Source organism: Artibeus jamaicensis, unplaced genomic scaffold (assembly GCF_021234435.1).
Source record: "Artibeus jamaicensis isolate MK-2021 breed Jamaican fruit bat unplaced genomic scaffold, CSHL_Jam_final contig_354, whole genome shotgun sequence".
Taxonomy (NCBI): domain Eukaryota; kingdom Metazoa; phylum Chordata; class Mammalia; order Chiroptera; family Phyllostomidae; genus Artibeus; species Artibeus jamaicensis.
The window spans coordinates 8,449,053-8,470,747 of record NW_026521803.1 but is presented as its reverse complement, the minus strand read 5'-3'; positions in this window follow the sequence as shown (position 1 = coordinate 8,470,747).

Here is a 21,695-nt window from a genome sequence, read left to right as displayed (position 1 = left end):
ACCCCTCTGCTGCTTCCCACAAGCAAATTGGGCCCTTCCGGTGCTAGTTCCAAGATGTGTGGGCTTGTGCGCGCTCCAGGACCCTGTGGGTCTCTCCAACGAACTCTCTGTGAGCCTGGGAGCCTCTCCTGGCACCTCGATCCCTGAAAGTTTTTCCAATTGGTGATTTTAGGCTTTATTTTCTGGCACTGGGGCCCTGGGTTGCACGGGCTGTCTCACTGCTCATTTTTTTTGCCTGGTTTATCTGCACATGAATGTGTGACCGTGGTCAGCCAGCCATCTTGCACCCTCAATGGGTCTGCCCATTGCCAGCCCAAGCCTGGGATCTGCCAACCACCGCCTGGGTGGGTCCTGTGTGACCCTTCTCCACCAGCCACTGTCTCCACCCCTCTTACCGGTCTGGATGAATGATTCGCTGTTGTCAGACTTTGCTACAGTTTAATTTCCTCTCTGTTTTGATTGTGTTCTGGTTTTTAAATATTTGTTGTTCATAAACTTGGTTGTGCAAGGAGGTACACTGTTTCTACCTACGCCTCCATCTTGGCCGGAATTCCCCCACATCGTTTCTTAAGGGGTAGGTGTTTAGATATTTCTTTTTCTAAAACTAAGTGAATTGCTATGCTCCAAAATAGACAGTGAAAGATTTGCAGGGTGTTCCCCCAGTGATCCTGCCTGCAGAAAACACAGTTTAAAAGCCTGGGAAAGGAAGCCCCAACTCTCTTTAATTTGCTTAACATTCAACCTTCATTCTAAATAATTTCATTTGAGGAGAAAAATGCCTACCTTAGCACCTTGTGTAAAAAGATCCCCCATGTAGGTGAAAGATGAATGGGCTGTAAAACTTACCATAAAACACTACATATGGCTTCAGCCACTCCACAGGCCAAATGATGCTTCAGGCATACAAAATTATACTTTGCACATCTTTTCAGAGGCCACAAGATGCCTATATTGAGAGTAATTCCTTTTTCCCACCCCAGTGGTTTTTTAAGCCTTTCTTTTTTTACTTAAAAAGATTAGACAATCAAATTATATTTCTCTTCCTAGAGAAGACTGGTTCTGAAGTGCTTTTTAACGTGTGTTTGTGCCATCTGAAAGTTCCCTACCTCCCACACTCAAGTTCTAAAGTTTGAAAGAATCATCATTTCCAGTTTGATGTATATCCAAAACAGAGAACACAATGCAAGGGACTGTGTGCCATATTTCACTCCACAGTGGAGTCATGGTGTTTTCTTAGACATGGTTTTAGCATAAAGTAAATTGTATTTCCAGGATTGCTGCCAAACACAACAATACAAATAGTGATGACCAAAAACAGCAAAATGCGAGTGAACCAGAAGTGATGATGTTTCATAGGGAAATCCCATAAATGTTAATATGCTTTGGTTTTACTTGAAGATTAATTAATTAAAGCAGGTTGGCAAAGTCTCAGCATATAGAACTGTACTAGAAGTGAATTCAATAGAAACCCAATGGGGATATAAATAATTATTCAGTGCTTCTTAATGTAAATGATGAATTGTATCTCAGCAATCAGTGATTCTGAAAATGAAGCTCCAAATAGTTTATCTGTTATTTATTATTATTTAGTGGGAATGGGGGTGTTTTATTGGCTAAATACTTAATAGTGACTATTTTCCAGAACTTCCAAGTTACTCCATTCCTGGATTATAAGGATTTCTAGCAAATCAGCATCAAATCATTCATAAAGCATCCCTATAAATTTGCCTCCCTGTGTTCTTCAGTGGAGCGAAGGTGGGGAAGGGGCAGCATCCGTACAGGAACTTCACTAGGTCATTCCATGATTTTCTCACACAACCCTCACAACAACAGTATGAAATAGGTGCTATCATCTTTATTTTACAGGCAAAGAAACTTAAGTTCTGAAAGGCTAATTAAAGGTTAATTATTGGAAAGGAAACAAATAAGGGCTATACACGGGTATTTCTCTGTATAGCCTACTTTCCTCAAGAAAAATCACTGACTTGGTTTAAAGTTGCTTTATATAATCACCATGTTCTCCTGAGAGTGATGCTGCTCTGAGGCTGAACACATGGGTCTCAAGCTTATAAGCATCATATCTCTGCTGGTGTAGTGTTTCACCAACATGAGGAAGAATGGATTTTGAGCAGTACCATAATATGAGACTAAGTCACTGGATTTTGAAAAAGTTACTCTTTTTCACTTTTCTCTTTTTTTAAAATTGAGGTAAAATTAACTATTTAAAAATGTACAATTCAGTGGCTTCTAGTACATTCACAGTGCTGTGAAAACCACGTTTCTCTTTCAATACTTCAGACTGAGTCAAGGAAAAAGTCTCAATAGTGCTGGTATATATTTAATAGTTCTCCAATACTTGATAATTTCCCTTTTTAATTTTTTAACTCTCCCCCCAAGATATGTTTTTATTGATTTGACAGAGAGAGCAAAAGAGAAAGAGAGAGAGAGAGAGAAACATCAGTTGGTTGCCACCAGTACCCCTAACCTTTTGGTGTATGGAACAATGTTCCAACTAACTGAGCCACCTGACCAGGGAAATAATTTCCTTCAAAAAGAGAGAGAGAGAAAGCAGACTTTGAACCTTTGATAAATAAGCATGCAACTAGAATATGATAAGATAAATTTGGTGTTTTACTTGTATTTATTCTGTAACAAATTTTCTTACTAAATAAATACTTAAGTAAAATGGTAAGCTGATTTAAAGAAAAAGTTTAGGTAAATAATAGTGTTGGTGATACATACATAGATGGGGGGTGGGAGTGGGGAACATGACAAAGGAGGAGCATGAATGACTGAAGATCCAGAGTGCTCTTTTGGCAGTCGGACAGAAAGTGGCCAGAAGAGTCAGGCAGTGAACAGTTAGAAGAAAGAAGCTGGGCAGGACAAAATGGCGACAAAACGTAACAGGGATGAGAGCCTAGGACTTGAGAAGGTGGAATCTAACAATAAATTCTAGAATGTGGGCCAGCCCCGAATCTCTCCTGTTGGAAGTCCACTGGCCAGCCTGCCTCCCACTGTGGTTCTGACGTTCTCCACTCTGGGAATTGCAGAACATTACGCTGTCTCAGAGCAGCAGCGGTGGATTCACCCTCACATTGGGCATGAGAGTAAAGGGCAGCGAACCCTGGGGGCTGTTTTCATGGAGGAGGAGCCAGAAGGAAGCCCAGAGATGGGTCCAGAGAACTGAAAGGGTGGGCCATGCTTCACAACTTCTGGCTGTAATATAAGGAGACATTCAGTCTCCCAGATAACTGTTAAGGAAGGTGGTAAGGAAGCGAGGTAAGGTCAGGGACCTTGGAGGTGATCTTTAATGCAGTGCTTGTCCTTTTGCCCTCAGGCTTGGAGATGAAGGCTTGCAGTCAGAGCAGTGATGTGGGAGTGTACACATGTAATGAGTTGTCTTCCCTCCCGTACATCCACTCACAGGGCCCATTTGTGCAGGAAACGGACTGCATGCCTCAGAAGTGAGGCTCTGCTGCTGGAAGATTCTTCTCCGCCTACAAATCTGTTTCTAATGATTCACCATTTGTAAATGGAACTCCCATCCCAGGCTCTTCATTAGTAAGAGGTTATCAAGAAGAAAAATGGGGCACCCATCTGGAGATAAAAATCCCTGATGCCTAACAGATTGTCAGGAAGATTTCCAACCCACTAGATTCGAAGACAATGCATGTACACACACACACACACACACACATGCACCCAAGAGTTAGTCTTAGCCAGAATAACTCATTCATTCTAGGTACCCCACATATATTACACTATTTACTATATGAAAGGCAAAGTTCCTCCTTTTAAAAGTGTAAATATATTTCAAAGAAACAATATTTTAAGCTACCAGCTCTGTACAAATTGGTCTAACACAGTGTGATATGATGTTTTCTGCTACATCTTGGATAGGTCAGATACACTGAGAAAAATGAGAGTTTGATCCACAGAAATTGCATTTCTTTCCAATCACATTTCTCTGTTTCCCTTCATGCAAAATTTGTCTCAAGAGTCGTCCCCTTTCCACATCTTTATCTTTGTATTCACTCCTACCTGGCAAAGTTACCAGTGACTATACATGCCAAATTCAATCACTTTTCTGTCTTCCTCCTCCTTGACTCCTGGCAGCATGAAACACCATCGGGCTCTCTAATTAGAAACACTGGCTTCTGTGACATTCAGCTCTTCTGATTTTGATCTGTACTCACGGTTTCTCCTTCCCAATCTCCTTCCCTTCTGTGCTACCTCTAAAAGTAGGAGACCCCCAGAGCCATCCCTCCACTCTTCTCCATCTCCAGTCTTGCCCTGGGTGATTCATCAAGTCCTAAAGCACTGAATACCATTCCTAGGCTGACAGCTTCAAACAAATATCTTTAGTCCTAACCCCTCTCCTGAGTTCTGGACTCAAATATCCAACTATCTAGTTGATGTCTCTAATTGTATGTCTAATAAGCATTTCAAACTTAATCTATCCTGCACAGGACTTTAATTTCTCCTCCCTTCTATCTTCCTTTGTCTTCCCCTTCTCAATAATGGCATCAACAACCAACCAGTGGCCAAAACGAAACCTTCACATCTTGTCAAGTCTCTTGCCTTCTTGCTGGTCTCCCCATTTCTGTTCCTCTCTTCAAAATTCTCCAATGGTTTTCCATATCAAATAACATCTAAGTCTTGATCTTAGTCTATGATTTGCCCGCCCACCTACCTCTGTATGACCTCGTCTCCTCCCACTTCCCTCTCTGTTCACTCCACTCCCTACACACAGCCACCCCAACACACCACGCACACTTCCACCCCAGCACCTCTGCACCCACTGTTTCCTCTCCCTGGGGCACCCTTGCCTCATATATCAGCATGGCTTACTTCCTCACTTCTTTGCTCAAACATCACCCCATCAAGGAGGACTTCCCTGATTATCTTATCTAGAACTAGCCATCCCTGTCACTCTTTATCCCCTCACGAGGCAAACTTTACTTCACTATCACTACCTGACATGTGTTGTTTATTACTATCTGTCCCTCTGCACGAGACTGTAAGGTCTAGGAGAGTAGGGACTTCATCCGTTTTGTTCTCTGCTCTATCCTCAGAGTCTAGAAGAGTGCCTGGCACATAGTAGGTGTTAATCAATATTTGTGGAATTAATCCATAAATCTTTTCTTCTCTTTTCCTCAACTCCTCATGTTTGATCCATCTGAAAAATCATCCTTTCATCTCATTTTCAGATCTGCCCAATTTTATCATTATTTAAGTCACCATCATCTCTCGCCAGGATCACTGCTTAATATCCTGCACAGCCAGACTGTTTCCTCTCAAAAATACCTTCTCCAAATTGCAGCTAATGACTAAAAAAAAAAACTAATCATTCCAGTTGTTTAAAACCTGTGAGTGGCTCCCAGTGCTCTTTGAATAAAAGTAAAAACATTTAGTCCTGTTCTAAAGGCCACACATGACCCACTACTATCACCCTCTCCCATCTCACACTCTCTCCCCTGCTGTTTCAGCCACGTAAGACTTCTTCCTATTTCTTGAACACACTAACTTTGTTCCAGCCCCAGGGACTTTGTATATGCTGTACCTCAGACCGCTCTTCCCCAGATAGCCACATGACTGGCACTTTCTTTTTATCCAAGTCTCAACTTCAATTGTCACCTTCTGAAAGAGTGACCCTTCCTGGCCACTTGTCTAAGCTTGGCTTGACACCAGTCACTTTGTTTCGTGTTATAGAGCTTGACTGTCTTCATAACACTTATGCTGTTTATTCACTTGTATATTTTATTGCCCTCTCCAGTAAAATATTCTGCTTCATTCTCCATTATATTCCCACTACAGGATACTATATAAATCTTGGCATTATTATTATTAACAGTAGTAGTATTTACACATAAATGGTGACTCATCAACTATTTGTTAAATTTAATCAAATTTGGTGGATTTTAAATTTTTTTCTTGGACAAGTCAATATACAACTGTTCTAAATTTTTAGTTACTGATATTATTATTTCCTATTGGTCAAACTAATAAAGGGTAGCAAACTAACAAATGGTAGCAAGCAGAACCTCAGAGGCTTAGACCAATGAAAGTGTATTTTGTATTCATTTCTCTGTTTAAAGGGAGTGATGTGAGCAGCATTCTGCACAGTGATTCCAGGACCCAGGTCCTCCCATCTTGTGGGGAAGTTTTCATGCTCCTTCTACCATATCCAACCTTCAAATTTTTCACTGAGTTCTCCTCACCTGACTAGTCAGCACTCAAAAAGAAAGAGCAAGCCAAGGATCTTTTTGGAGATGTTGGGGGCCAGGCCTGGAAATGGAAGACATCACTTTCACCCACATTTCATTAACCAGAACTAATCATGTGGCTCCAACTTAACTGCAGGGGAGGCCCTTTGAATAAAAAGCTGCCCAGGAAGAGGACTCGGGACTGGCAAGCATCTGTTCCACCTCGGAAACACCGCAGTGCGTTCTGCAGAGAGCACTGTGCTTCCAGGTGTCTGCCACATGAGCAAGTTTGATCATCACCTTTTACGTACTCAAGATTCACAGGAACTGACAGATCAACCTCAGCAGAAAAAAGACCCAGAGTTCCTTGCCCTGTCAGAGCAAATGGACATGAAACTCTACCAGAACAAGCCTAGTCCCTCAGTATGTGTGTCGCATTCCCAGGAGCACAACGTTTGAGCCTCAATTCTACTCACATCGCCAACCCAAACTTACAATCTTTAACAGGTAACTTGAGCCTCTGAAACTCAAGGCCTTGTTTCTTGCTAAGGCAAGTGGATTTTGAGAGTCTGTTTTAAGGTAATTTATTTTTACTAGTGGGTTCTCTCTTTTAGCTTGTCTTAGATGTGAACTATTTGTGTTTGACTATACACAATATCTTACCATATATCTTAAGATGCATGCTATCCAGTATCATGGGAAAGAGGCTACATGAATCAATTATCAATAGCTTGGCCAGAGTGGGAACAAATTCAAATAGACAGCTGTGCCATGTTCTAAAGGAGTGCATTTGAATATTTTATGATTTGTTGTGAATGAAATCCGATGACAGTAGGCCACACATCCTAGTAAAGACATTTCTCCTTTCTTGGTATAATCTCATTCACCTCGAGTTTAGTGTGTGATCTGTATCTCGTAATTGTTTCACTTAAGCAACTAATGGAAATTACAAGGCCGTAAAGATAAGGAACAAAGGTATATTTAAAAAACAGTGTAGAATTTTATAAATAAAATGAAAGGATTCAAACCCTAGCCCCACTCTAAGAACATGTATGAGGGCATAAAGCAAAACACATGAAAATAAGTGTGTGGAATCTGATATGATTCTGATTTTGTTCATTTCTTTTATAAAATTTAATACCACATCCAGCTAGACACATTTGGGAACAAAAAAGCAGATAAAAGAGACCAGTTGAGGAGATAAGATGTATGTAAGTAGAACAACTCTATAACAACCTTAAGGCAGTTTCAATTTATTTGAAGTAATTTGATAAATGCAGACCATAGGCAGAAGCATTACACATAAAAGACTGAGTGCTTTGGAGTGGGTGAGGGCAGAAAGTCTTCAGGATCCTGAAGTAAAGGGTTCGTGAAGACTGGGGAAGAAGGGAGGAGATGCTTCAGGGAGGGTACGGCATGAGACAGACATGAAGATGGAAGCATGTGAGTAAAAGAGAGATGAAGAAAACTACTTGCTGAAGTAAGGCGTGTGTAGTGGGATGGTCTACGAGAGAAAATGGAAAAATATGACTTATTGGGGAAAGCTCATCGTTAGCAGGCTCAGGAGGCCAGACTTGAAGTAATCAGAAATAGGGCAATAGTGTAGGGTCTTAATCAGGGGAGAGAGATGATGAAAGCAGTGATAAATCTGGCAGCAGTCTGTGGGATAAATTGAAAGTGAGGAGACTAGTTAGGAGGCTGCTGCAGTAATTTATATGGGACTTGATAGGGATTTGGCTCTGAGAGGTGGTGCTAAAACTGAGACCCAGGGACAAATCCAAGATGGAAAGATTCTTGTGAATGATTGGAAACAAGAAGTGAAAGAGAAGGAGTGAATCAGAACCCTGGGGTGAGGGAGTGATGGTGGCATTGAACAGTGGGAATTTATGAAGTATATGATGCATCTTTCAGATTGAATCATATTACATTTATTACTGAGTTAGTCATCATGGAGTATTTTTTTGTAATTTCTAATTCTCATACACATGGTTAAAATTAAAGCCAATATTCTTGTTGGACTTAGTTTCATATAACTTTGAAATTTACCAAGTTGAAGGGATTGACAATACACATCAAAATAGTATACAGTTGCCAGATCATGTTTTAATCTATAACAGAATAGCAGAATGGTGCTACATGTAATCAAAACATATTTTACTAGGAGAGGCAGTCAGAGCTCAAAATCAAAATAGTTCTTGAATAAGGATAGCTGATATGAGATAGATTATTCATCTTTAAAGTGCCATGTTAGCCTTTTACCTGACATTTTATACTTTTTTATAATGACTTCTATAGCAAATAGACATTGGTGCGACTGATGCCAAAAAGCAAAGAAAAATAGACGCTTTATCAGAGTAAGGTAGACACCAGGAAAGATGTTTAAAAACTGGTGAAAAGCAAAGCATGCAAATTTCAGGAAGAAAGAAATGTCTGTATGTGAAGTGAATGTAAATACAAAGGTCAGCCAGGAGCAAACGGGAAGGCAAGGTGTGAGCGAAGCCTCCACAGCCACCAGCAGAGGATTTAGAAGTGAGAAAGCTGTGGTCAACAGAAGTGAACTGGAGACCCAAAAATTAGGAATGTGTGAATTGGCAGAAAATGAAACATTTCGCAGAGAGACTTTAGCCTTTGACACAGTCAAAAATAGAATCTTTCCTCAGAGTCATGAGCCTCCAGTGTACCCCAAAAGTGCAAACTTCAGGCCAGAAGGAAGGTGGCATAAGCCTCAGTGCTGTAAGAGAGAGCCGATGGGAACATGAGTAAGTTCTGCATTGGAAGAATTATGTTCAGGATCTCTGCCATGGTATTCCCAAAGGCAAAGACTAAAGAATTAAATAGTTCCCAACCAGCAGTCCCACTTCTGGGTATATATCCAAAAAAAATGAAAGCAAGGTCTCAAGGAGAAATCTGCGCTCCCATGCTCATTGCAGCATTATTCACAATATGTGGAAACAACCTAGGTTCTCTGTCAACACATGCATGGTTAAGAAGATATGATACATATGAATATTATTCAGTTATGAGAAAGAAGGAAATCCTGCCATTTATGACAACATGGATAAACCTCGAGGACATTATGCTAAGTGAAATAAGTCAGGCAGAGAAAGACAAATACTGTATGATATCCCTTATATGTGGAATCCAAAAAAGTTCAACTCATAGAAACAGGGTAGAAAGGTGGTATCTGGGGGCTAGAACCGAGGGAAATGGGGAACTGTCGGTCAAAGGGTACAAACTTGTACAAGATGAATAAGTTCTGGGCATCTAATGGACATTGTGGTGATTATAGTTGATGATATTGTGTTATGTATTTAAAAGTTGCTAAGATGGTAAGTCTTAAATGTTTCCACCACAAAAAAACAAATGGTAATTATTTGACATGACGAAGGTCTCAGCTAACACTATGGAGGTAATCACTTTGCAATATATAAGTATATCAAATCAACACATTATATACCTTAAACTTTCAAAATAATATGTGTCAATTATATCTCAATAAAGCTGGAAAGTAAAATAAAATGTTCCCAAAATTTGGGTGCATAAATGAGATTATAGAAAGAGGATGTTTGGAATTTATTTGGAATTAAGGAATACATCGGGGATTTCTAGTCGATTTCCAATATCTAACTTTCCCTTCCTTCTGAGTAACAGAATTCTCAAATTTCAGCAGGGTACATCACTGCCTAAAATAAAGACTATATTTCCCAGCATCTCTTGCAGCTGAGGTGTAGCCATCTGACTCATTTTTGGTCAATGGATTACAAGAGGAGGTGGTATGTATGAATTCAGGAAATGTCTTTAAAAAATGGGAATATGACCTATTCTTGTGGGGGTTTTTTTCATTCCTAGTCACTGAAATGAAAGTTCAATGGCTGAGACTAGAGAAGCCACTTCAAACCTCAAAGTGAAAGCCACATGTTGAGGATGAGGACATAAGAATATAGGAACTTGTGTCCCTGGTAAGAATGGAACCATTGTAACCTACCACAGATAATGCTTACCTGAAAGTGAGAGAATTGTCTTGGCAAAGTCCCTGATACTTACGTAACTGAAAAACTTATCTCTAGGATAACTAGAACTTACAGATGCAGAACAGTCTCAAGCAAACCAAACTGGTATGAGGCTCCCAGTGGTATGGAAACAGACAGAATTTTTTCAAAGCAACTACTAGGGTAAATTTTATCAGCCTTGATCAACATGAGTTTTAGATTGTCACTGAGAAAAAAGGAAAATAAGCCAATCAAACCACCTAATTAGACAACTTACCAGGTAGGGGCTTGGAGAAAGTGATGGGAACATTTCTAGTACCTCCTATGCTTAAAACACGCAAAATAGAAAAGTGGTCTTTGGATCTTGAGCTGAAAGTAAGGGGCCTTACACAGAAATCATTAAGAAAAAAAAGTCAACAATGCACTAAGAAATGCACACGGGAAAGGATGGAGGATTTTGCTCAAAAACACTATGTCAGGCACTTAAGCAATAGCAACCTTGGAAACTTCTTGAAGGGTTAAGAAAGTACGGTAGAATTTTTCTGGCTAGAAAGTTCACAGTTAAATCATGACTGTGTTGCTACAGGACCTTACCATAAGCTAAAAATCTATAGGATGAAACTGAAAATGTTAAATGAAAGTGAAGAAACCACAAAACTAAGCTAGCCAGGAAAATGGTGGGCCTCGTTTTTATCACACAAGTGGATGAAACACAATTTGATAAGGTGGGAGGGCTCAGTCTGGGGATCAGACAAAGGGCTGCTCTTTAGAATTCACAAACAAAGGAAACATCATGGTCTTGGCTTTGAGTGCTAGATAAGAATGTACTTAGATAGTAGTTTCATAGGAACCACTATGTAATAGTTGTTACGACACAATTTAGTTCCACATTCTGGCAGAAAACCCAGAAACTCCTTTATGCCATTGCCCAGCTTCAAAAAGGGAACTGTGACCAACCCACAAGCAGTAAATTGGAAAGAGAGGGGAAAACGTTAAAAGGAATCACACAAAGAGAAATTAACTGAGAAAGTCAGGCAATTGCGTTGACATTACTAGAAGCCCATGAAAACTATTTATAATGAATTTTAAAAATCTGTTCCATTTTTTTTAAATCTATATGGCCATTAACTGTTGAAAACAAACAAACCAACAAAAACTACCCCTATTTTTGAAGGAATATCTTTTTTTTTAACGTGAAGATTGAGCAACTGAGAGGAAGGAGACACACAGTGTGAAGGACAGGTGTAAACCAGAAATCGGGCAGGTAAAACAATGTAAGATATGCTAGGGAGCTTCAAACACAGGAGTCAGTGAATATGGAAGTTTATCTGGAAGTCTGTAGGACCCTTTTTGATCATGGTGCTAAAGATTTGATTGAAGATGACAGGAGGAAAGAGACTAAATAGAGTTTTTAGGGAAATTTTGCCTCCCGAATTCAGCTTGGAAGTACACTAATAGAGAATATGAAATACCCTGAATGCCCTAGACATGGCTTACAGAACAAACGGAGCAGAGCCAGAGAGCAGCTACTCGAGTTCTGAAGGCACTGTCTCCTCCAATGTGCGATGAGCTGTCATCAACACGTGACTCTCCGCCTGCCAGGGAGAGGTTTATCCAAGTAAAAATCTTGAAGAACACGTGCAAGTGAAACAGGAGACTTATTCTTATATTAGATAAATGAGTAGAAGATGAAATCAAGCAGAAACACTGTATTTTTTAAATGTGGCAAAGTGGGGGGAAATCATGCTAGGTTAATACAGTATTTTAGGAGAAGAAAAAAAACATGGAGACAAGAGAAATTGATGGTCATAATTTACTGGGCCTAAAAGTTCTTTACATGGGTACCTGCTTTCAAATACAAAAGAAAACAAAGCAAAACTCAGACCTGATTCAGACAGTACAGAATAATGTCATTTTTCTTGACGATTCCTCAAGGCTCTACAAGACTCTATGTTGCGTCACCCAGTACAGCCAAGTGCTACAATTCTTTCAATCTCTCTTCTCTGAGCTCTTCTCCCTGAGGCAATTCTTTCTTCCTCCTCCCCTCTTGACTCTGAGAGCTCCCCCTTGGGCTCTGCTTTCCCCTCTCTCCCTCTCCAAAATCTGGATCAAGGCACACTTCCCCCACCTCATCCCCCTTGCCTACCCAGACCTGAATGGGCTAGCTCAAGTTCAATGGCATTCAGCAAGAATCTAGCCTAAACATTAACTACTTACAGTTTTTTAATCATGGGAATACATAATTCACAGCCACCTAAGATTAAAATATTTCGGGAAAAAATAAAATATGCTATTACTTTTGTACACATGAAAAAAATAATGATGACAACAGCTAATACTTTTATAGCACTTACTAATGCTTTCTGTATATTATTTCCTTTAATCTCTATCATCATCATCAACATCTCCTTTAACACATGAATAAATTGAGGTCACACAGTCCAATTAGCACGACGGGTTTCTGATCCCTGCTCTTTAGTCTGGTTCCCAAATCCACATTCTGAGCTACTACACCAAATGGATTCTCATCTCTCCCCACTGAGATTCTCTTCTTGAGTTTCTGTCTCTGTGGATGGTACCCCTGCATATCCACCAGATCCCTCTCTCTGGCCCCCCACCTTCTACTCACTACCTGAGCCTGCGTGGATTCCTGCAGCAGACTGTCCCTGCCTGTAAGTTTGCAGGAGTGTGTACATACTCCCCCCACCACCATCTTCTCACTGTAAGTAACCAGAGCATGAGGTGTCCAGTACTTAAAGTTAGCACTTCAGCTTCGTGTATTATAAGATTTTCAAAACAAACACACACACACCAAAAAATACAAGTTATTTTTAAATTATTAAAGCAAAGATTTTGAGTGTGTAGTGGGGTGTTGTAAGACTGGATCTCAACATTTCTGAACCCCTGTGGGTGAAATTAGGGATGAAATGTATTGGAAATCTTCCAGAAATGTGCTTCCTGTGGCACTAAAAGCAGAAGTAAGAGCATATCTCATGGGCAGGCTCTTCTTGGTTCTGGGAGGGAGCAAGTTAATGACCTCAAGATAGTGGCCACTCGAAGTCCACATGACAGTGATGCTGGAGCCTGTCCCAAGCCCATCCTCCTAAGGCTACTAGCACCCAGGAAATTGGCCATAAAGAGAGTGGATTTTGAAAGGAGAATATTGAGAGCAGGCCAGTGTGGGGTGGGAGTTAGCCTGTGTGTTGGGGGTTGAGGAGAGCGTTGTTTGGTCCTGGGGAAGGGCAGGGTCTAACAGGAATCAAGTCCTTTACCCTTCAAAAAACAACCATGTGCTTTTATAGCAGTGAGCCAAAACTGGCCCCCAGGCATAACACATCTTTTGGAACAGAACCAGCAGAAATGAAGTGTTCTTGGAACTTAGCAAAGGGTTCCTCCAACCTCAAGGGGCACCTGAATTCTGTGCATGACATAAGGAGAAAGGTACAAACCCTCTAGATTACTGGCCATATCAGGGGAAGAGAGGTGCTAAGAGAGGGGAAGACAGGATTTTCTGCTTATCTATGCATGTGGGGAGTATAAAAGGTTTTAATTTTTCAAAAAAGATGAAATGTGATCTTATTTGTCTCTCTGTGTACATGAAATGTGCCATATCAGTTATATTAGCTATTATTGTAATTATTTCCTTCTCATTTCCACTCCATCTTTGAGACCATGGCTTAGAACTGATGTCTCCTTCTAATTTTCCTGAGCCAACACTGCATATCACTATGTTTAACTCTATTCTGCCATGATATTATTTCTTCATTAAGGGGGGCCTATACTTTGGTGAGAATTTCATGGTCTAGTCTGGTCCTCAAAAAATTTGAAGGACCAAAAAATGCAATTGGTCTGTTCACTCTGTACAGTGGTGGGTAAATTGATTCACACTAATTAAATCCACAAGAGAATGATTCATGAACTAGGAGAACAATATGTTAAATTACTGAGAAAGATGAAGCTAGCCTGAAAAGCAAGGACATGCTTTTGAACTGGACACAGTGTTTGAAATGATTCAGTCTACCCTAGAAGCCAAACAACAAAGCAAAGCACCACCTTGTCAACACAGACTCAAAACAAACTTGTTTGTATGCTGTCACATATTCCCAGAAAATTCTGGGAGACTGAGAAATTGCCTTCCATGATTGCTATGCTTGAAAAACCAAGACTATTACCGAGAATGAGATGTTCCTTCCCCTTGAGAATACCAGAGTAACACTGATAAATTCCTACAGACCAACCCTCATGTTTCCCATTGTTGATGAGAGACACTCTTATTCTATTTGCACTTGTCACTGTACTTAAAATTGTTAAACTTACATATAATTTTATCAATTATAGTTTAATGGGTAATTTAGATTGTGGCAAATAAGTCTAAGTATCATAGCATAGCGCCCAAGAGCTAAAAGGACATCAGCAATCATCTAGCCCACTGGTTTTTAAATTGTGTTTCATGAATCCAAGGGGCTGCTGAATAGGAAACAAAAGGTTTGGGGAGGAGGCTGAGTAGACAGGTAGTGTTTGACCACCCCCTTATAAAGAATTTGGATTATTGAAAGTGAAATAACCACTGATATGATTTAATACAGAATGACAGTATAACATTTACATATTAAATAAGCAATTTGGGAGATGTGATTGGAGGAGCCAAGAGTCAAAGTAAGAAGACCACCTAGGAAGGTATAGTATTTGCACAGGGGAAATATGATAGTATTGGGGATCAGGGTGATAGCAGTAGAGCTGGGGAAAAGTGGGTACATTTGAGATGTAGTTAAGAGGTAGAGTAGATAGGACTAGGCTAGTGAAGGATCAGAAGTTATCAAAGATTCACTCACTTATTTATTTTATCCAGGAAATCTATTGAGTGCTTACAATGGGCTAGGTGTTCATTACAACTGGGTTACATGCTCAACTAGAGAGTCAAGTATCTGCAATTCCTGGATTTCATATCATAGTGGAGGGAGACAGACAACAGAGCAATACACAGACAGGCAAAATGTTAACATGCTTGGGAAGAGCTTGGGATATCAGTTGTAGGGCTCATGTTCTTTATTTCCTTCTTTCAGGGGTCATTGTCCTGTACCATCTCTTCTTGTCCAATAAATCAGTTTTCCAATCTCCTGAAAATCATTTTGTATATTTTGCCCAGTTTTTCAGTCTGTAAGATGGAGGGTGAATTTATTCCCTACAATTACATCATGGCCAGAAGTGGAAGTAGCTTTTTTTTCTGCATGGCTTTGATATAAAGAATAAAGAAAAAAGAAGAGTCAAAACTTACCACCAGTTTCTGACTTTAATAGCACAGTAGATGGTTGTAAAGCAGAACCAGATGGCTTTAGATTTATTTTTTCCTTCCTTCCTCCTTCCATTTGTCTTTTTATGTACATGTTTTTAAAAATTTGTTTTGTTTTGAATATTCTTGAAAACAGAGTAATGGTGGGAAGGATGGAAATCAATAGAGTAGTTTTAGACATGTTGAGTTTGAGATGTCTATAAAATGTTATACTAGAATTTAAAGAGGAGGAATAGGCCACTGGTATCCTTGGACACCTGGACATATGGAAATATAGTTCACTGAGACAAAGAATCCCTTTGAGGGCAAAGATCTAGAGCTCAGATTTTGAAATGTTAAGTCTATGAAACATTCAAATAACAGTATTGAGTAGACAGTGCAATGTTTACACCTGGAGCTCAAATAAGAGCCCTAGGCTACAAATATAAATTAGAGACTCTTCAGCATAAGGTAACATTGAAAATGATGAGGTTACTTCAGAAGAGAGAAGGAAAAGAGAAAAGGAGAAAAAGAGAGCCAAGGAAAGAAGATAAGACAGAAGGGTCCAACAACAAACCCTAAGGATATCAGCATTTCAGGACTATACAGAAGGGGAACCATGAAAGGGGAATAAAGGACTGGCCATAGATGCAAAGGGAAACCGGAGAGTGTATTTTCAAGGGGAAAAAGTATTTTAAGAGAAAATATCAACTGATTCAAATGCCGCAGAGAGATCAAGTAAGATTTAAAAATTATAAGACTCCATGGGAAGTTCTAGCCAAGGTGGAGGCATAGGTAGGAACCCTTCACTTCCTCAGACAACCAAAAGGAGGATAACAATGAATCTAAAATCAATAAACAACCAGAAGTGCCAGAAAATCTAACTGCATGGAACTCCAACAACCAAGAAATTAAAGAAAAAGTCAACCAGAATAACCAAACCATGGGTGCGCCCAGACAAAGAAATATGGCCTAAATAAAAGAACACAGCAAAACTTCAAAAAGAAAACTAAGTGATGAGAAGATAGCCAACCTATCTGATGGAGAATTTAAAGCCCTGGTAATCAAAATGCTCAAAGAACTGATTGAGCTTGGTCAAAAAATAAAAGAACACATGAAGGATACCCAAAATGAAATAAAGCAAAATATTCAGGGAACTAACAGTGACAGAAAGGAAACCAGGACTCATAACAATGATTTGGAACAAAAGAAAAAAATAAACATCCAATGGGAACAGAATAAAGAAACAAGAATCCAAAAAAATGAAGAGAGGCTGAGGAATCTCTGGAATGACCTGAAACATTCCAATATCTGAATTATAGGGATTCTAAAAGGAAAAGAACAACAGCAAGAAATGGAAAACTTATCTGAACAAATAATGAAGGAAAACTTCCACAATCTGGCAAAGAAAATAGAATTCCAAGAAGTTCGGGAAGCGCAGGGAGTTCCAAAGAAGTTGGGCCCAAAGAGGAACACACCAAGGCACATCATCATTAAGTTACCCAAGATTAAAGACTAAGAGACAATCTTAAAAGCAGCAAGAGGAAAGGAAAGAGTTACCTACAAAGGAGTTCCCATAAGGCTATCAGCTGATTTCTCAAAAGAAACCTTGCAGGCAAGAAGAGCCTGGAAAGAAGTATTTGAAATCATAAAAGGCAAGGACCTACATCCAAGAATACTCTATCTAGAAAAGTTATGGAAGCTAACCATCCAGCAAAGAATGGAAGGGCAGATAATGTACTTCCTAGATAAGGTCAAGTTAAAGGAGTTCATCATCACCAAGCCATTATTAAAGGAAATGTTAAAGGGACTATCTAAGGAAAGTAAGATAAAAAATATGAACAGTAAAATGACAACAAACTCACAACTATCAACAAATGAACCTAAAAAAAATAAAAGAAAGAAAAACAATGACAACAAAAACTAAGCAAACAACCAGAATAGGAACAGAATCAGAGAAACGGACCTCACACAGAGGGATTTCAGTGGGGAGGGGGAAGGGAGAAATAGAGGGGAAAAGGTACAGGGAAGAAGAAGCATAATTGGTTGGCATAAAATAGACGGGGCGAGATAAAAATAGTATAGGAAACCGAGAACTCAAAAAAACTTTTATGTACAACCCATAGATATGAACTAAGGGGGGAAGAATGCTGGAGGGTTAGGGCATGCAGGGCAGAGTGGGGATAGAGGAAAAAAATTGGGAAAACTGTAATAACGTAATTAATAAAATATACTAAAAATAAATAAATGAAAAGAAAAATTTGATGTGGCCCTTCAAAAACAAATTTTATTACCAAAAATACCAAAATAATTTTAAAAACTGTTCTTTCCTAATGTTAGTTCTTAAATTACACAAAAGTTCATACAATTATTATTAATTTTTGCTGAGATATCTCTGGAAAAGCTCAGTGAATACATTAACAAATTTCTTATGAATGTGAGGCCTTGGTAAACAAAGAAAGAATCCACTGGATTTAGTAACTTGGAAGTCATTAGTGAGCTTGTCAAGAGCGGTTTTGGTGAGATGGAGAAGAGGAAGTTGGACCAGAGTCACTTGTACAATGAATGGGAGGTAAAGGGAAGACAGCATATGCAGACAGATCTTTCATGGGAAATGGAAGTCGGACAATCCTGGAGAGACATGTTGAGTTAGTAGGGGTTTGTAAGACACAATGTATTTAGATGATAAAGCCAAGAGGTTAAAATGCAGAAAGAGGGGCTAACAGAAGAACAAGGCTCCTAAAAATGAGGCTCCAGAAAGGTCCAGGATTCGGAACCCACTGCATTCTCCTCTGTTAGCCTTGACAGATCTCTAGCAGATTAAGACCTCTCTAATAGCAAGATCACCCCCTCAATTCTTTTCTGAGCCCATATGTGGCATAGCACACAATAAATGTTTGAAATATTTTTTCAATAAATTAACCTATATACAGTGCAAATGAACGAATAAAATTTATCTGGCAAAATCTTCCCTGAAAAGAAGAGTAAACATCTCTATGTACTTAATTACCTCAAGATCAGAAAGCACTTTCTGTAGATTTTGGTTAATTTCTCCAGTGTAGAGAATAAACACAACAAAAACAAAATTCTTATTATTAATATTTTAGAGACAAAGAATGTGATTTTTTTCCAAATTAATCACATCAGATAAATAGCTACTTCCTGTGTAGATCCAAAGGCTTCTTTCAGCATTCTAGGGCAAAGAGTAATTGCTGTATTTTACATCTGAAATCCATTCTCATTTATCAAAATACACTTTAGTTTGGAAAGGGCTACATAATTATTTCCATTATTCCCATTACATTTCTATATGTTGACATAGTATTATTATGCCATCAATTCTCAATCATGAGACTAATGATGAAATCAAATCCTGGATAATTTACATCAGTGAGTAATAAATAGAATAGAGGACAGCAGGTTTGTCATCTAATTTGGGCTTATCTGGACTAACAACCCATGTCAACCCGCTGATGACAGAGGTTTAGCCCTGAAGCCTTTTGTATGGTAAAGGGTCTGCTTGGAACTTTTTTTAATTTCTGAGATTTATGTACAAAGTAGATCAAAAACTGGCTAAATGGGTAGGCCCCTCTACAGGAAGAAGGTCGTATAGTTCAAGGACATTGCAAAAGGGAAAATTAGATTCATAGCATTTATTTTTTTAAATATATATTTTATTGATTATGCCATTACAGTTGTTCTGTTCCCCCCCTTCATTTCCCTCCACCCTGCACACCCCTTCCCCACTATCCCCCCTTTCATTTATGACCATGCATCTCAAGTTCCTTAGATTCTATATTTCCCATACTATTCTTGCCCTCCCCCCTATCTATTTTCTACCTACTGTCTATGCTACTTATTTTCTGTACCTTCTCCCTCTTTCTCCTCTTCCCACTCCCCTGTTGCTACCCCTCCATGTGATCTTCATTTCTATGATTCTGCTCCTGATCTAGCTGTCCTCTTAGTTTGCTTTTGTTTTAGGTGTGGCTGTTAATAACTGTGAGTTTTCTGTCCTTTCACTGTTCATATTTTTTATCTTCTTTTTCTTAGATAAGTCCCTTTCTTAGATAAGTCCCTTAGATAAGTCCCTTTCTTAGATAAGTCATATAAATACATTATATGAAAACATTTCATATAATAAGGGCTTGGTGATGATGAGCTCCTTGAATTTGATCTTATCTGAGAAGCACTTTATCTGCCCTTCCATTCTAAATGAAAACTTTGTTGGATAGAGCAATCTTGGTTGTAGGTCTTTGGATTTCATGACTTGGAATACTTCTTTCCAGCCCCTTCTTGCCTGTAAGGTCTTTTTTGAGAAATCAGCTAGCTGACAGTCTGATGGGAACTCCTTTGTAGGTGACTGTCCCCTTATCTCTTGCTGTTTCTAGAATTCTCTTCTTCATTTTAATCTTGACTAATATAATTATGATATGCCTTGTTGTGTTCCTTCTTGGGTCCAACTTCTTTGGGACTCTCTGAGCTTCCTGGATTTCCTGGAAGTCTATTTCCTTTGCCAGATTGGGGAAGTTCTTCTTTATTTGTTCAAATAAGTTTTCCACTCATGGCTGTTCCTCTTCCCCTTCTGATACCCCTATAATTCAGATGCTGAAGCGTTTAAAGATGTCCTGGAGGTTCCTAAGCCTCTCTTTTTTTTTTAATTCTTGTTTCTTCATATTTTTCTGTTTGGTCGTGTTTTTCTTCCCTCTGGTCCACTCCTTTGATTTGAGTCCCAGTTTCCTTTCCATCATTATTGGTTTCCTGTGCATTTCCCTTCATTTCAATTAGTTTAGCCTTCATTTTTTTCATCGAATTTGTGACTAAAATCAACCAGTTCTGTGAGCATCCTGATCACCAGTGTTTTGAACTGTGCATCTGATTTTTTGGTATTTGGTTTTTGTTCTTTTGTTTTTTTTTTTTTTTTGTTGTTTTGGGGTGGGGGTCTGGGGGGGGGGGCTGGGTTGTGGGGTTGGGGGAGGCTCCCTCTTTGGCCGGTTTTTCTTTTGTTGGGCCTGCTGCCGTCCATCCGGGGCGCCCACAGCTGCTGCTCCTGTGGTGTGGTCTTTCTCTAAGTCTGGCTCAAATTCGTGTTGTCGGACTGATTGGTTGGCTGTTTGTTGCTGAAACTTTGTTATTTTTAAACTTGGTTGTGTGAGGAGGCACAGTGTTTCCACCTACGCCTCCATCTTGGCGGAAGTCAGATTCATAGCATTTAGAGCTAAGGACTAGAATTGAAAATCACCCAGTCCTTCCCCTCTTTTACAGATGAAAATAAAGCCCATAGTGATTGCACGACTTGCTAATGGTCACACAAGTTAATGAAACAGCTTCCTGATAAATGACATCTCATGTTACTTCCAGGCCATTGCTCTACACCATCTTGCATCCCCAAAGAGTTCTTGTTTCCCTCTGTCTTCTCCAGCAAGATGAATTTTCTTCAAATTCTAAGGGACATTTTTTAATGTAAAGAATAAATTAAAATCTATCATAGATAAGGCATTAAGGAAAATTCATATTTTTGAAACTTATAATACTCTGACACTTCCCCAACTCATATGAGGCTTTATCTCCATTTACAGAAAAGAAACAGAGGCAACATAGACTAAGTAATTTATTACAGAGCACACAACTAGCAAGTGATGTAATAGACAAGATTTTAGGTCTAGAACTCTAGATACACTTCTTTTTCTACTATATCACACTTCAAATGAGATCACGCCTTAGACAGATCACAACCCAAATTATCTTAAGACTCAGAGATGTAATTTTGCAACCACCATCAGCAATTTGAGGGGTGCATGCAGAGCAGACCTGAAGAACTGAGAGGTGCCAGAAGACTGAAAAAGTTTTTGATTGTGAAATTTGAGAAAGCCTAGGTTCTGGGAACTCCTGTTTGGTCAAAGCAAATTCTTGATTTCAAACCTTGGCAAAATTCTAGAATAAAATTACTAAACAAGTGGTTTGTGAACCACTTAGAAAATAATGCTGTGATCACATGTAGCCAACATGGGTTCATTAAGGTAATGATACCAAACCATCAAACATATCTACTAGGAACTTAGGTTAAGTCTGTTGGGATGCCACAGTGCTCAAATTGAAAATATGTGATTCAGATAATAGGATAGTTGAGTGTGTTCACAACTGGTTGAAGTTGCCAGTGGCCTGTCCTATGACCCTGCCTGATATAACTCTATTAAAAATGTTAGTAATGGCCCTGGCCAGGTGGCTCACTTG